Source organism: Muscardinus avellanarius (genome assembly GCF_963383645.1).
Source record: "Muscardinus avellanarius genome assembly, chromosome: 9".
Taxonomy (NCBI): domain Eukaryota; kingdom Metazoa; phylum Chordata; class Mammalia; order Rodentia; family Gliridae; genus Muscardinus; species Muscardinus avellanarius.
The window spans coordinates 100245316-100261493 of record NC_137795.1 but is presented as its reverse complement, the minus strand read 5'-3'; the positions used below and the strand labels follow the sequence as shown (position 1 = coordinate 100261493).

The 16178-nt window shown below is 46.8% G+C and overlaps 1 protein-coding gene across 2 annotated transcripts in view; it reads right to left on the bottom strand.

The window, feature by feature from the left end:
- Nucleotides 1-16178, bottom strand: part of TMEM178B (transmembrane protein 178B) — a gene marked incomplete at both ends in the record, with an annotated part of 395010 nt that overhangs the window by 239516 nt on the left and 139316 nt on the right. The gene's annotated exons all lie outside the window — the stretch shown is intronic.

Sequence of the window (16178 nt, the reverse complement as noted above, 5' to 3'; positions counted from 1 at the left end):
ACAGCAGAATTTATCTATTAATGGTGACAAGTTAGGTGATTTTTTTCTGCTCTTTTACACTTTTCTATCAAAGTTTTATATTATAATCATGTTTTATCTTGATAATCGGAAGAAATGAGATAAGCTGGTGGAAAAGAGATAAGAAAGGAAAAGTGTTAATATGACGAAGAAGAAAAATGTATACATCCCCTGGCTCCATGGAACTGGGGTGGATGGTTGAAGATAAGGACTGACCAGAGACTCAAAGGATTCAGATGATGGGCAAGTGCTTGTTGTCTAGAGTAGCACTTGGTGCTGTCTGTCTCCAATTTCCTTCCTCCTTTCAAAATTAAGTGGATTTACTATTAGGTTTAAATCTCCTTGACAACTCTTAAAATAACATGGTCTGAATCTACGAGGATTAATCAGCCTCATTTCATTTCACCATTTTTGGACCCCAAGTTGAAAGTTTATACATTGACTCGTGGAAAAATAAGATGTTTCTAAAAACCGATAGTATTTTTTTTCAGGAAAAGAAAAATCTTAAAAATCCCTAATAGTGTAAGAAATTTTTCTCCAAAGAATAAATAAACAAACAAAGAGGACCAACTATAATCAATTGACTCTTTAGACTCTTTCTCTGGAGACTCCATCCAACGGAAGGAGATGAATTAGATAGTCTTGAGAAGCTTCTAAAAAGGGTGCCCCATCTGCTCAGCACTTACCTCTCACTCAGCAAACCATAAATACTTAATGAGGAGGCCCACGGTGATGACCGACTTGATCAATAGTGCGTGTGGAGACTGCATCCCATCCCCACGCTCACCAGGGCATGCAGGGAACTACATCCGGGGGGTGGGGGGAGAGTGAGTCGGCTATTCCCTGTGGAGGCAGCTCAGTGTCTCCAGAGCAGGACTAAGGGCATTCCAAAATTGCACAGGGGCTTCTGACAGCCCCAGGGGAGAAGACCTACCATGTGCTCACCAGCATCCTTGGCCCATGTCATATTAATAAGCTCAACCTCAAGAAGGCTAAAAAAAGAAACCTAGGACCATACTGAATTTTCCACTGCTCCAACCCAGTAAAGCAGAGGAACTCCTCTTCTGAAAGTAAGTGAGAGCCTCTCATTAAGTTTCACCCCCTTATGACCCCCAGAAGAGAATCCAATACTAAAAACAAAAGAGAAAATAAGAATGATCTTCTTAAAGTTCAATTTGTGAATAATTAGTAAATTCATGAATTGTGTTTCAGTTGACATTTTTTTCCTCAAGAATCATTTTGAGGAAACTTGATTTGACTAGAAAAGGAAGGAAAAGAAAGGTTTTAGTATATCCAAATATAATACACATATTAAAACTAATTTTATGCACTGATGACTATGATAAACGTAGATTTGTTTAGTAACAATAAAAACGATGGTTTTCGCCTTGAGATCTATATGGTTCGTGCATTTGTTAGATGCCTTCGTTCATTTTCTTTTGCTATGACAGAATACTTTACACTGGGTAATTTATAAAGGAAAGAGGTTTATTTAGCCTATGACTCTAGTTCAAAAGCATGGTTCCCATGAAGGCCTCAGGATGCTCCAACCTATGGTGAAAATGGAAGATCCAGTAGGCACTTACAAAACAGGCAAAACAGAGGAGACAACCTCTCTTCTTATCAGCCCACTCTTTTAGTAACTAAGCCAGTCCTGTGAGAAAAGCATTATTCCCTCTAACATCACCTTTTAAAAGTCTCACCTTGCCGGGCGTGGTGGCGCACGCTTGTAATCCCCGCGCTTGGGAGGCGGAGACAGGAGGATCGCGCAGGTTCGAAGCCAGCCGTGCTGGCGTAAGAGACCCTGTTTCAAAAATATAAAATAGGTCTGGGAGTGTAGCCCGGAGGAAGGAGGGCTTCCAGGAACCCCAGTACCACCAAAAAAAAAAAAAAAAAGTCTCACCTCCCAATACCACCATTAAATCGAAGGTCTCACCTCCCAACACCATATGGTAATAAAATTTCAATATGAATTTCAGAGGGGACAAGCCATATTCAAATGCCTAGGTTGAAATAGCTTTTGAAATTAATAAATACACACACGTACACCTTAGAAATGTAACCTCAACAAAAATATAGTTAATTCTTCCCCATGCTTCGAAGAAAGTTTGCTTTCTAGAAGTTACTCCATATTTCCTGTCCATATTCAGAGTTGAGAAACGTTCTCAAAAACAAAGACACGCCGGGCGTGGTGGCGCACGCTTGTAATCCCCGCGCTTGGGAGGCAGAGACAGGAGGATCGTGCAGGTTCGAAGCCAGCCGCGCGCGCTGGTTTAGGAGACCCTGTTTCCAAATAAAAATGTAAAAATAGGTCTGGGAGTGTAGCCCGGAGGTAGAAGGGCTTCCAGGAACCCCAGTACCACCAAAAAAAAAAAACAAAAAAACAAAAAAAAAAACAAAAAAAAAACAAAGACAGACAATGTGTTCCTACAGGTAATCAGAAAACAGCCACAGAAGTTGCTCAGACCTTGTGCACACCCCAGGATCTCAGCCATCTCCCCAAAACTCATGGCAAGAATACCCAATTCTTTAGTAGGTGTCTCCACCACTACTTTCTTTCTCTCTCTTTCTTTCTTTCTTTTCTTCCTTCCTTTTCTTTCTTTACTTTCGTGTGTGTGTGTGTGTGTGTGTGTGTGTGTGTGTGTGTGTGTTGCTTGAGACTGAGCCTAGGAGCATTTTATCTCTAAGCTATACCCCCAGACTTATCTTATTTTTTTATTTGGAAACAGGGTCTTATTAAGTAGCTGAGACTGACCTGGAACATGCCATCCTCCTGGCTCAGTCTCCTAAGCCCTGGGATTACAGGTATGTGCCACCATACCCGGCTCTCCTTTTTCTATTAACTCTCACATCCCCACTAATGAGAATCTAGTCCAGACCTATTATCTCAGCTCTAAGAGACTATGGAAGGCTCCTTGCAGAGTTTGGACCCAAACTCCCTCCTCTCCCTCCACCCATCCACACCAGCTAACATGAATTCCCTAAGGTATCATAAAGTTGTATCGCTCATATCACATGGCTCTTTTGTGATTTCTTTAGCCTCAGCCTCAGTTTCCTCGTCTGTCAATTACAGTATGTGACAAATAGCACAATTGAAAATAATTGAACAATTATAAATAATTAAAACAATTAGAAATAATGCACGTCAGGGACTTCCACAGCCCCTGGTACATGCTGAGTATTCAACACATAGTGGTTATTACACAAGAATTCGAGCTCCATGGGGCGAGGGGTTGTGGCCTCTTCCATCCAATGCCTAGGATGGTCCCTGGTAAATATAGGAACTCACTACATTTTACTTGGGTAAATGATTGAAGTATTTAAGGCCCTTTCAAGTGCCACCATTCCTAGCCTGTTATCCCATTTCCTCCTCTGGAAGCCACCAATAGCATGGTTTGCCCACATCTTATTTTTTTGTTTGTCACTGGCCCCTAACTTCCTGACTCTGTCACTGCTCTGTGTTCTCTAAGAGACTGTAGGCTCGCTGGTCTCTCTTTCCTGTCTCCAATGCTCTACACATACACACCACAGATCCTCAGTGAACACCAAGAATGGAGGCTGGCCCTGCAAAGTCATTCCAAGGACTACCCAGGGCTGTTCCTCATTACCTAGAAACACAAAGCTCTGACCAGGGCTTGTAAATACTCAGAACCCCAGCCCCTCGGGTTCAATGTCATGAGGGAACGAAGCTGGGCTAGTAATTTTTGAAATTGCAATTTTCCATTAGCTCAGCCATGCTACACAAGTAGGTATTCGAATTTCAACCCTTAAACATAAGCCAGAGGTCCCTCCAGCTTCTGATGGAAAGTACCTTTCACTTCCTAGAAAGGGAAAGCTCCTCTGAGAGTAGAAACTGATAGCAACATAGGATGTGAGGACTATGGCATGTAGTATTCACTCCAACAAGACCAGAGGAGAGCGAGGGGTGAAGGAGGGTGCTGGCATGGAGCTACTTAGTTGGACTCAGTACTCAGTGTTGATATTGCTCCCCACACACTTGTGAGATCCCTTCCTTCTCCTCTACCCATTCCCCTAGGAGGATGTGCCCATGAGCTTTGAGGAAGAGGTAACTTGTGTATGATTGCTTTTTCTAGTTTCCATGGCAACCACGCAGCATCTTGAAGCTCCAGGAATGATGCATGGTGGGATGGGGTGGCTTACGGAATACAGATGCTAATGTCAGTCAAACGTGTCACCTCCACACCCATGTTTAGCAGCCTCTCAGCTTCAGAAGTTCTCTCTCTCTCTCTCTCTCTCTCTCTCTCTCTCTCTCTCTCACACACACACACACACACACACACACACATCTAACTGCTTGTTTCTAATTTGATGCCAAGTGTCCAAGTACCTCATTTCCTCAGGGAAACATTACATAGTCTCATTTTACTGATGGGAACTGAGACTGGGGCCTGAGATTGAATGATCCTGTGTACAAGGACACTTGATGTCCCTTCGTTGGATTCTAGGTTTCAAGTAACCCTGCATGGGATATGTCAAGGGCATTCATTAATTTTGTATCATCAGCTAGTTATGGGCTGAGAGCAAGAGATGGGGGAGCCAGCTTTCACCATCGCAGTTGAAGGTGTTCGATTTGGGGGCTCCCACCCAAGAATAATGATGTAAGCAGGGGAGGGGTGTGGCAAGTCCATCTACTGCCTAGAAAGTAGAAACATGTAAAGTCTCAAGCTTCAACATGAGCTCTGTTCTAAAACCTCATTTGTGAGTCACTGATTTAGAATTCAGAGCCTATTTCCAGAGAAGTCATGTCTGTTATAAATGATGATTGGGTTTTTAGGCTAGTCCACAAAAGCCTATTTAACTCATAATGTAGATGAAATACCATACATTTGCAATGAAAAGCAATAGAAAAAATCCTGTTGTTATACCAGTAATTAAATGAAAAAGAAAAACAGAGAAGTGGAAAATAAATAGCTTTCTTTCATTTCTTTTGAACACTAGAGCTCTTGGAGGCAGGGCTGCCCTGGTTGCCCGCGAGGGGAGCAGCTCCTCGTGTACATCAGGGAGCTATGCTGGTCCGGAGGTGCGGCTATGCTGAGGGAGAACTGGAGGAGGAGTCTGTCCTTTGTGGAAAGAGAGGGGAGCGGACCTGCCTCACAAGTGCAGGTGGGGCCCCAGGGTGAGGAAAAGCATGGATGTTCCAGGCACAACAGCTAGGGGCTAGCTCCACGTCTGTCTCCTATTATAGCTTTGTAGGAGGGATTAGATCTCTTTTTTGGGGGGAAGGGAGATTGAACTCAGGGACATTCCCCTCTGGGCTACACCTCCAGCTTTATCTATTTTTTTCTTTTAAAACAGGGTTTCACTAGTTTGCTAAGAGTCTCACTAAATTTCCGAGGCTGGCCTTGAACCTGCGATCCTCCTGTCTCAGCATCCCAAGTACTAGGAATACAGGAACGCACCACCATACCTGGTTGGTACTAGGTCTCTTGAGTCTCAGTTACCTCCCTATCAACTTTAAATGATGGCTTCAGACCGGTTCCTACATAGCGGACACTGGTACACTCCATGGAATGTGCTGGAAGGGCTGTCAGCCTTATCAGCCTTTAGCTGCCAGTCCCTGTAGGCATTGCTCAGAACAGAGAGCTGCACGCCCAAGATCACCCACTTCCATGGCCCACATTCAACAAGTGGCCGACATGGAGAATAAGACCCTGTCATTTCAGCCTAACTCAGGAAACTTCGAGGGCCACCCTGGCACCGGAGCAATCCAAGGCACGCCTGCACCCCACCCCCAGCCTGGCTGCCCCCGTGGAGTGCTCCTCCTCCTCTTCCCTTCCACAGTGTGGATCCTGAGGCTGCTACCTGGGGAACCCAGCATGGCCTAGCTTAGGTCCAGGTTGACTGCCTTCCGGCTGCCTTTCCTTACTCAGCACGGGATTCCCAGAAAGGGCTGAGACCACCCCAGGTGGCGCTGGGACTGGGGCTGCGGGGAGCCCAAGGGTAAAATGATAGCAAGGATCCGTCCTGAGGACCCAAGGAAATGTGCGTCCCTATCCTCTAAAAATTGCCAGGTTGTACAGATAACCTGTAAGGTTGTGTGTAATGCATGTTCAGAAGCAAGGGCTTAACATTTGAAAGAAGAATCTACAGGAAATAGGACTGCTTTCTTGAACTGCTCTAATATAAAAGCCACTGTCCCCAAGCGACTATTTAAATTTAAATTAAATAAATGTGCTGGGCATGAAGGCACACACTTTTAATCCCAGTACTTGGGAAGCTGAGACAGGAGGATCATCACAGGTTTGAAGGTTTGCAACCAGCCTCAGCTACTGGTGAGGCCCTCTGCAACTTAGTGAGAGCCTGCTTCAAATAAAAAAATAAAAAATAGGGCTGGGGATGTGGCTCGGAAGTAGAACGCCCCTGAGTTCAATCTCTAGTACCCCCTCCAAAAAAAGTAGAATAAAATAAATGTAAATAAAATTTGAAATTCAGTTTCTTGGTTTTGTCAAATTTCAAGTTCTCAGTAGCCTCCTGTGGCTTCCAGCTGCCACGCCAGGCCACGTAGATGTTTATCTTAGCAGGAGCTTCTATTGGGATGCGATGTTATAAAGGACCTAAGAACATGCGAATCATATTCTGCACCAGCCTTTCCTGGGAGGCTCCTCAGGCAGATTCACATGGAGGCTTAGGCAGGACAGGCACTAAGGCTTTGGAGGCTCCCCACCCACCGAAACTGGGCTGAGTCCCACGGAGAGCTACTTCACGGAAGTCAAAATGACCTGGAACCACGCAGCCCACTCAGTTTACCACGACTTCCAAGCTCAAACCAGAGTTAAACATCAGGTAAAGACAGAATAAAAAGAGCAGAGCACAACAGTCCCAAAGCCTAGGCAAGGCAGAGGACCAGCTCCTGGAATCGGCCCCACTCAGGAGTTCCAGATGTTTTAGCTCCACCTGTAACTCCATCCCTGAGCCAGTGCCAACCTGTGTTCACACTGGTGACTCATGCAGACTTTCTTCTCAGTCAGGGATAGAGAAATCTAGGTCCCTCCCGAAGTCAACAGTGCCAATCACTGAGTCCTGATGAGCAGGGCTAGTCTGCGGCCGCAGCAGCAGCTCCCTGCAGTCCATCCAGGTGGCCTGACCTTCACTTCAGATCTGGTTCTGACCTCCCGCCCCCCATGTGGATCTGCATTTCAGGGTCCCCTCAGTTCTCTGGAACCAGAATTTAAGTTCCATCTTCTGCCCCAAGGCTACGGCTACACAGGGTCCTGATAGCGCGGAGGCTGGGCAAGAGGGACTCTGGCCAGCAGAGATGTAGTCTTTCACCCAGCTGGCGGCTCGTAAGCCATCTGCAAAGCAGCTCACCTCCCTGCCATACTTGGTCCTTCTCACCTGGCAACAGAAAATGGGCAGAATCCAGGACCACAGCCAGAACCTGCCCCCTCAGGACCACTGGCGAGGGTGAAAATGAGGAGCTCCCTGTCCCCGCTGCAGTAATGTCACCTCAACACCAGCCCCAGCAACCCCGCTGTTCCCTCTGCCTGGGCCCTCCTTTCTCTCTGCCCCAACATGCTCGCAGCATCCTCCCTCGTAATGTGCTTTCACTTCCAGAATTAAAGAGGATCTGTTCGTACCACATATTGGAAACCACAGGCTTCTCAGAAGTCAAGGCTGGGCTGCCACAGTTAGGAGATCTCTCAGTATTCCTATCATTTCAGTAAAAAGGCACTCATGTTATATTTATCTTCAAAGCTTCGAAATGTTACCTTTTAGACACTGGGTGCGTATATCTTCTCTTAGAGATGTGTGTTATTGTCTAAACAACATTCTTATTGGACATAACTGATAAATTAGAGGGCTGCTTCTGCTGCTGCTATCCCACTGAGGATCTCAAACACTGATGATTTCCTGCTCTGAAATTCTTTTCACAATATGCCACACTGTTGCCAGCAAATAACGCTGGCAGTCACGTTCTACACCCACATTGTAAACACCTGATGCAGGCGCCCATCACTGCCCACCTGTGCAGACGGAAACACTCAAAGACCCAACAATCCATGCAGCTACCAGCAAAACAAACTCACCTGTCTGAGCTGTACCAGGTGGCACAGAAAAGCCCCCAAGTCAGTTAAATGTCATTCCAGAGACAGTCCCCCAGACCCTCTGCCTTTCATATTATAGCACTAATGTGGCTTGGCACCAAACTTTGCAAAGTCATGCATCTGATTTTGCATGAATAATTTTATTCAATTTAAATGTTTCATAACTTTTCAGGCAAGCTTTACTACCTCCATTTTTAAGATGAATGTACTGGGTTCAAAACATGAAAAACATTTGCCCACATATCTAGAGAATGCAGAGCTGGAATTCACTCCAGTGACCCCAGCATCCCAGGGAGCTTAAAGCCTGTTTCCAAGTGAAGCATTGGAGACACAGGAGAGAGAGTCAAGGGTGTGTATCAGGATGATGATCTCAGTTACGGTGCATAAGGCAAGAAAAGAAACCCACCTCTCCTCTTTCATGCTGTTTTATTCAACCAATGACTTAAAAATGGGTGGAAATCAAATTTCCAGATCTCTAAGTAAACAGTAACTGTCAGCAAAGGACACACAACGTCCTGCTTCTGCATGAGAGGGTGTGGTAAATGCAACAGTCCATATCCAGCTCTCACTCAAAGCCCACCCGTGCCCTCGCCTACTCTGGGCCTTCCCTGACCAAAACAGCCCACATCAAGCCTCTCAAAACTAAGGCTTCTCAAACTTGACAATCACACCAGTCGCTGGACCCCTCCACTAAAGATTCTGAGTCGCTATGTCTGGACCCGGGCCTGAGAATTTGCATTCCTGACAAGTGTCCAGACGATACTGGCTCCTGAGCCACGGACCTCATTTGGGCAGTACTGGTCTTCACTCTGATAAAACCTGTACCACACTATGTGGAACTTGGCTACTTTTTCTGCTATACCATCCTGGTTTCCAGACACTTTCTCTCCTCCTTTGCCATAGTTCCAGCCATAGTCAGAAGCCCCACCCCACATCCCAGGACCAATCCTGATCACAGTTTGGGACTACTGCTGACTTAAATGGCCTCCTTATTTGAACTTCTGGGCATTACCACTCCTGCCCTGTGTGCTCCAGTTCCTAGAACTGAGCTTCTCTTTAAGCACTTTTAGCATGTCTCCTCCTCCTCCTCCTCCTCCTCCTCCTCCTCCTCCTTCTCTTCCTCCTCCTCCTCCTCCTCCTTCTTCTTCTTTCTCTTTCTCTCTCTCTCTCTCTCTCTCTCTCTCTCTCTCTCTCTCTTTTCCTACCCCCCTGATACTCTAGATTTCTTGAACAGCTGAGGCCTTCCTTCCTTTGGCCAACCCTCCTCCCTGGGAATTGAATTGTACAATCTAAAACCCCCAGGTAGCACCTACTATCACACCTTCTGGGCTCCTACCTTGATGCCAGTGACTATCTGCTCAGACACCCATGCCTCATCTAAACTAGATTCCTCCTCACTAAGCTACTCTCGCCTGCTGAGATACTAAGCTCCTTGTCTTGTTTCTCCTCCTTACAGCAGCAGCAGTTTGCCTAGATGCCAAGCTCTGGTTGTCTTAACTATTAGAAAGAATCATCTGCCATATTGAGCTTCCTTTTCAGCACCTAGAACTTGGACAGCTCCCCCACGGGGCCAAGATGAGGCAAATCCTAGAACATTCCCACTTCTTTCTTGCTGTGGAAAACAGTCCATGCCTCTGTGATATGGTAGCTCTGTGTTATATTTTGCTTTTTATTTCTTCCACAATGAACCCTTGCTGATTCAAGTATGAAAGTTGGGACCTGTAATGTGTACAAATTGGCAGCATTAGCCTACACTCTCTGGGTAGTCAATAAACATTAAGCAACAACCAGTTTGATTCCTTGCCTGGTTGGCACCTAGAAATATATTATCCAATTTGGAAAACAGGATACCTTTTAATATCCCCTCCAGCCTCTAACACGGGGGTTCTCACAGAACAGACACTCCAAGAATATTGAATGAGTAAATGAACAAGTGGCTGAAGGAGGCCAGTGGGGTTAGGCCCAGTTCCCCTTCGTGGTATCCAGATCGGTATGCACAGCCAGAAAGAAACAACTTCCAATCTGCGGAAGCTGAGAGAATGCCTCCAGGCCAGACTTCCAACTAATTCCAGCACAAAATTGGCCCTGCACATTCAGATGAATTGTGTCTTGAAGACTGGCAATTATACCAGCACAGAGTTCTCAGGGTTGTTGCTTTTTTTTTCCAGTACATGGATGTCTTTAACACAAAAGATTGTACCATAATCCACTACTTCAGGCCTCCTTCCCTAAGGCCATCCCAAAAGTAAACTCTCCCTCTTGACAACTCCATTTCTGTCCTTAACCCCTAGCCAGGCCAGATGTATCCAAGTAGGTGGAATCAACAGCTGCTTGTGTGATCATTATTTTAAGCCACTTCCATCCTACCTTTAATCAGTCACCTCGCCACCATTTCTTTGGTATGTGTCTTGAAAATAAAGGTGCTACCCAGGGAAGGTAACCCAAGAAAGCATTAATTCCTCAGCTCCAAAGGTTTATCAGATCAGTGAGTCTGTTCTCCAGAAGAAGCCTGATGGAGTGGGACAGGGAAGTTTGGGGAGGTGGAAGAGCCATGAAGGATAGAAAATGTCCCTGTGCACATTACTCCGTGTTTGTGCATTACATGTTCGAGGACCGTGTCCTCTACCCTGCAGTGACACCACAGAGCTCTGGGATGACGGGGGGGGGGGGGCACCCTTGGGCTGCAACTGTGGTGTCCCAGAGTTTTACATTGTTCCCCACAGGAGCTGGGGCAGAGAGACACGGAATGGTTTGCAGAAAGCAAAGACTTTGGTTACCAAGCAACACATAGTGATGCACTGTTGGTGAAGTTTCTGTGCTACAAAGCTTCCCCAGTTCTGGGGGTGGGGTCCTACTATTGACAACTCCCAGTGGTGCCAGTCTTGCAGGCAAGAGGCAGCTCACAACAGACTGAACGCAGTGAGAGCCTCACACTGGCCGGGCTCCCCCGTGGAAGAGGAGAAGGAAAATGGCTGACACTGCAGGGGACCTGAGCTCCTAATGTCTGGAATGTTTACCTCGTTAGGCTGTTTTACATAATATCAAACAAAGTCAGAATGAAAAAATAAAAAAGGAGGAGGCCCAAATCTCAGACTTGCACTCTGAATCCCCATGCTCCGGCTCCTCTGAGGCCCTGCTGGGATGTCTAGGCGGCCCCTTCCTCCATAGGCTGGTTACATTTTCTGCAAAGGAGCCATAAGAACACAAACTGGGCTCCCAGAAGGAAACGCCAAGCCAGCCCCTAAGAAGCACTGCGGCCGATGCGTACAGAGAGGTGGCTACCATGCCATAATTACTGGCAGTTTCATCCCAAGCCCCTGGTCTACAACATTCATCTTATCCTAACCAGGAATGTCTGGGGAAGGAGGGACCAGGAGTCCAGGCTATTCTGGGCTGAGAACACGAGAGATCTAAATGGGAAAAGAATCCAGAGAGCATCCAGTTACAGATGAGAAGGCTAGGCTAGGAGCTGCCAGGTCAACCCATTGGAAAAGGAAAGCCAGGTACATCAGGCAAAGAACCAACATAAGGACAAGGTCAGCAGGCTGATGCCGGGGGCTGGACATGGAGCCGCCTAGGGCACAGGAGGTGGGCAGGATCTGAAGTGATGGAAAAGGTCTAGACAGCAGCAAGGACACTGGGGTTCAGGGAAAGCCCCTCCAACTCCGGAAATAGGAAAGGGCAAGGAAGAAGACTTAGGAGAGATCAGATAAGGGGAGCAGAGAGGGCTGGGCCAAGCAGAAAAGGGAAGCGTTCTGCACCACCACCCACACTGGAGTGTGGACACACTGGGCCTCTTACCACACATCTGTCTGGTGGGAGCTGGCCCCAGGGCTGAGCTGATCTGCAGACAAGAGTGACAAGAGCCTCAGAGGAGTGAGAAGCCGCCTGGGCATCGCCGCAGGCAAGACACAGTCTTAGGTTGTGATTTCTTGTCCCTCTTGGTATGGTCCACTCAAATGCCCTTGCTTGTTCACAGTCTTGGTCCCTGTCTGTCTCCCTCCTCTCCCCTTCTCTTCGCCCCCCTTCTAGCCAGGCTTGACTTCCCCACCCACCCGCACCCAGCTTCAGGATGGTTCCTGGGCAGTGATGTCCCCACTGGTGACATGACCTGCCAGGGGTGAAGATACAGGACACCACACACACACACACACACACACACACACACACACACACACACATACACACTGTAGATGGAGACACCCACTGTGCTTGGTTCTGTTCCCCTCGGCATGCCTCAGGCACCACTGCAGGGCAACTGTGTGAGCCTGTGTCTGGTGTGGTTGGGGGCTGGGGCCAGGGAAGTCTAGAGAAGAGTCTCTCTCTCTCTCTCTCTCTCTCTCTCTCTCTCTCTCTCTCTCTCTTCTCTCTCTCTCTGTCTTCCTCCTTCCCTCACTCTCCTGCCAATTAGAAATGTGCCGTGTTGCCATCCACTCTAATTAGTTGAACCCTCAGTCCTGACAGAGGAGGCATCAAAAAAACTTCTACATTCCTTGGCTTACCGCCTCTCAAATGATAATGGAGACGATCTGATTCTGGGAAGGTGAGGCCCCAGCTCCTTGATTCTTTGTCAGGGCCAATAAGCCGTGGGCTGAGACCTCCATCTTGCCCCTGCCAGGTGGAATGAGAACATCTGTGTTCTCAGGCGGTGACTGAGTCTCAGGGGTCCCACCGGGAGCCTTTGTTGTGGCTGCCCTGAGCCCGAGCCTGTGGATCAGGAAATGGAAGGAGCAGGGCCATCCTTCCCACACTTTCCAGCAAGTGTCTGCCTATGGCCTCAGCATGTCCTGTCACTGTGGCCAACTGACCTGGCTGTGCAGCCCTTGTCCCAAGCTACCCAGGCTCGCCCACCCACCTGTCCTTGCCCTGTCACTGAGCAAGTGCCCAGGCCGAAAGACAAAGGCAGAGCCACTTGGGATGGCCTCCAGGGCTTTAGGGTTTGCTTGTTCCAGGACACAGAATTCTCCAAACAAGTGCTGCTGCCTCAGACAGAACTGTGCATTATGAATAGCCAGAGAAACATGTTCCAGGGGGGGAGGGAGCCGTGCCACTGAAATGCCACCACGGTGCAGTACCAGCCGGTCCCCCTGGCCACTGGTAATCGCATTCTGTCACATGCAAAGCATTAACCCAGACGACGCATCCGAACTGTGGCCTTTGCCAAGTTCATCTCCTGAGGCCGCCTGTCCCCTCTCCGCTGTCCTGCTTCGATGGTGGCAGAAGCATCTGTCCTACCCCTGCCACCCACCTGAGCCCTGGAACCGAAATGGGGATGCAATGGACAAGCAGGGCTGGGGGCTGAGGACACCGTTCCAGCTGTGGACAGAGCGCTGCCTTCTCCCAGGGCAGAAAGGGGCACCTCACCAGCAATCGCCGTCCAAGCGAGTTGCAACCTCATCACCAATTCACCCAGAAATGATGTTCAGCATTGAACATCATCAGCCCAAAGACAGCACTTCTACTGCCCCACACCACATGCACACGCCACATACAGACTCACCTGTGCACACGCACACATGCACACACACACGCATGTACAATTTTGGTCCTCCTTCACTCCCAAAACGGAGTTTAACTTTACAACTTGAACATGTATGCCTACAAGTATACAGGTAATTTTATTCCTTCCCCAGGTCTTCACCTGATCGTGAGGCGAACGAGCTTATAACCTAGCAGTTGAGCCTCCCATTGGTGGGATAATGTTTCAAAGAAGATACCCTAATGGTAAGCCATATTGTGCTTTTTCCTGTTTGAAAACTTTTCCCCCCACAGCCATGGTTGATGATCAGACCACATGCAAATTCCCAATCAAAAGTTTATAACTTGGGGTTAACCAGAGTCCAAATATTTGTCAGGAGTTGTTTCTCAAAAAAAAAATTAAATTTCTTTCCTTGGGCAAAAATTATAAAATGATAACTGACCTAGTATCAAATGAAACTATTGGATCCCACTTAAAGAACACAAGACTCTCGGAATAAGTAAAAAGAAAAATCAGGGGTTTGGGGTTTTTTTTTTCTTTCCATTTTCAGTGCTTGATCACAGGTGTTGGCTGATCTTTAATTGTGTCTGCTTGTTTCAAAGGGGGCTTCTGTGCCCACCCCCGCCTAAGGTCATCATCACTTAACCTTTGAAAATTAACATGGACACGTACTGTGCTCCCCCATTATGCTAGCAGTCCCAATTATGCTTAGTACCAACTTCAGTTGTGACAGATGCTCACCTGCCCTCTGGCTAAAAATAGCTGTCATCGATGTCAGACATGGCAAATTCTCTGCCTGCCTAATAACCCATTAGGCAACTTTGTGAAAGAGGCAGATGAATTCCTCACCGAAGGGTAGCATGGACTTCACCCAACGCCATGTGCCTGAGACCTTTCCATAAATCAATCGCTGAGATGGCTTTTATCAGTTAAAAATAGATCAGTTCACACCCCGAGTCGCGGCATAAGCTGCACACGAGATTTTTCAGAACACAAAGGCACTACAGTTGGAGGGTGAGCACCCTGGAGACGCAGAGGGCTCAAAGAGGACCCCACAAAGCTCTCCGACTTTGCTGATGCCATGTGACACGTTTCCAACGATGCCTCCTGAGGTAAGCTCTTTGAATTCCAGACATCTGTGGTGTGTATAGCCAAAAGAGGTCTACCAGGTTTCCCTTGAAGTCTATCTGTGAAATTTACACTGAAATAATTTTTCTTCCTGCTAAAAAAAAAAAATCCACAAACTATCTTAATTGCTTAAAGCGATTCTACTATACTGTAATTATCGCATTGCTTTGTAATTATTTGCTTTGTGAATATCTCCACCCCTAGACTCCAGCTCCTTAAAACAGCTCCCTGTGTCTTGGTATCCACTACAAGCCTGATCTGTAGAGAAACCCGGCAACTTCGGTCAAATTGAATTCATTGCACTTGAAACTGCAATGTCAAAAACTTCTTCCTTCTTAGACTGTGAATCCTATTGTGATCCCCCTAATCTGTTATGTTTAAGCAGCTAATCAACAGGACTTTTGTATCGTGAACATCCCTTTTGGGTTCCTATTAAGTGACTCTGCTAGACCAATGCATTGTGGAAAATAAGCAATTATTATTTTATATTAGGGTCCTTTCATGTCCTCCTTTAAAAGGAAATTAATAACTCTGATTACCAGAGTCTCTAAGGAAATTTTCATATTAAAATTAAATAGGTATGTGGTCTGCCTAGCACATAGGCATGCTCTTAGAACCTTAGCTCTGTGTCCCCATGTGCTGGCTAATGTCTCTAGTAATAGCTAAAGGGGCAACAGTCTGGTTAATGCTGTCCCTTCTGATGGTCTCTTTGTTTTCATCTCAGGCCAGAAGCATTGTGTAATAATCATCTGGACACTCCAATTTTTCCCTGATACCAATGAATGATCACTCTGTTTTTTTTGTTTGTTTGTTTGTTTTTGCGGTACTGGGGATAGAACCCAGGGGCATTGTACCTCTGAGCGACACCTCAGCACTATTTTTTAGTCTTTCTTATTTTTGAAACAGGGTCTCACTGAGTTTCAAAGGGCCTTGCTAAGTAGCTAAGGCTGTCCACAAACCATGATCCTCTGGTCTCAGCCTCCTGGATATGCTGGGATTACAAGTGTGAGCCACTATGCCCAGCCTTGAATGATCATTCTGTTTCATTTAATTTTACTCCCCACTCCTCACCCTAAGCTGTAGTTGGTTAATTAAAGTGAAAGCAAAAAGGGGTTAGCCCCACACCTGCAAATGATAACCAGACAACAATAAAGAGAAGAGTGCTTCACCCTAAAGAACTGCTTTCTTCAAATTTCACCAATTAAGGGATCCTTAATACAAGGGAACAATAAAAGTACACTCCCTTACATCTAAATGCAAACTGCACCTTAACCTTGGGACACTGGGTGGGGAGGATACAATAGCAATGTCTGACAGACTCCACAGAAGTGACATGGTGCTTGCTCCCAAGATAGATGGGTGGGCCCAAAGAGGCATGCTAGTGACAGGGAGGGTTCTCCAGGCACAGACAGGTGAAGCAGAAGAGTAAAATTAGCCGGCCAACCCCACTTGATCATTAAGTCACCCTCTCATAATTGAAGTCTCTG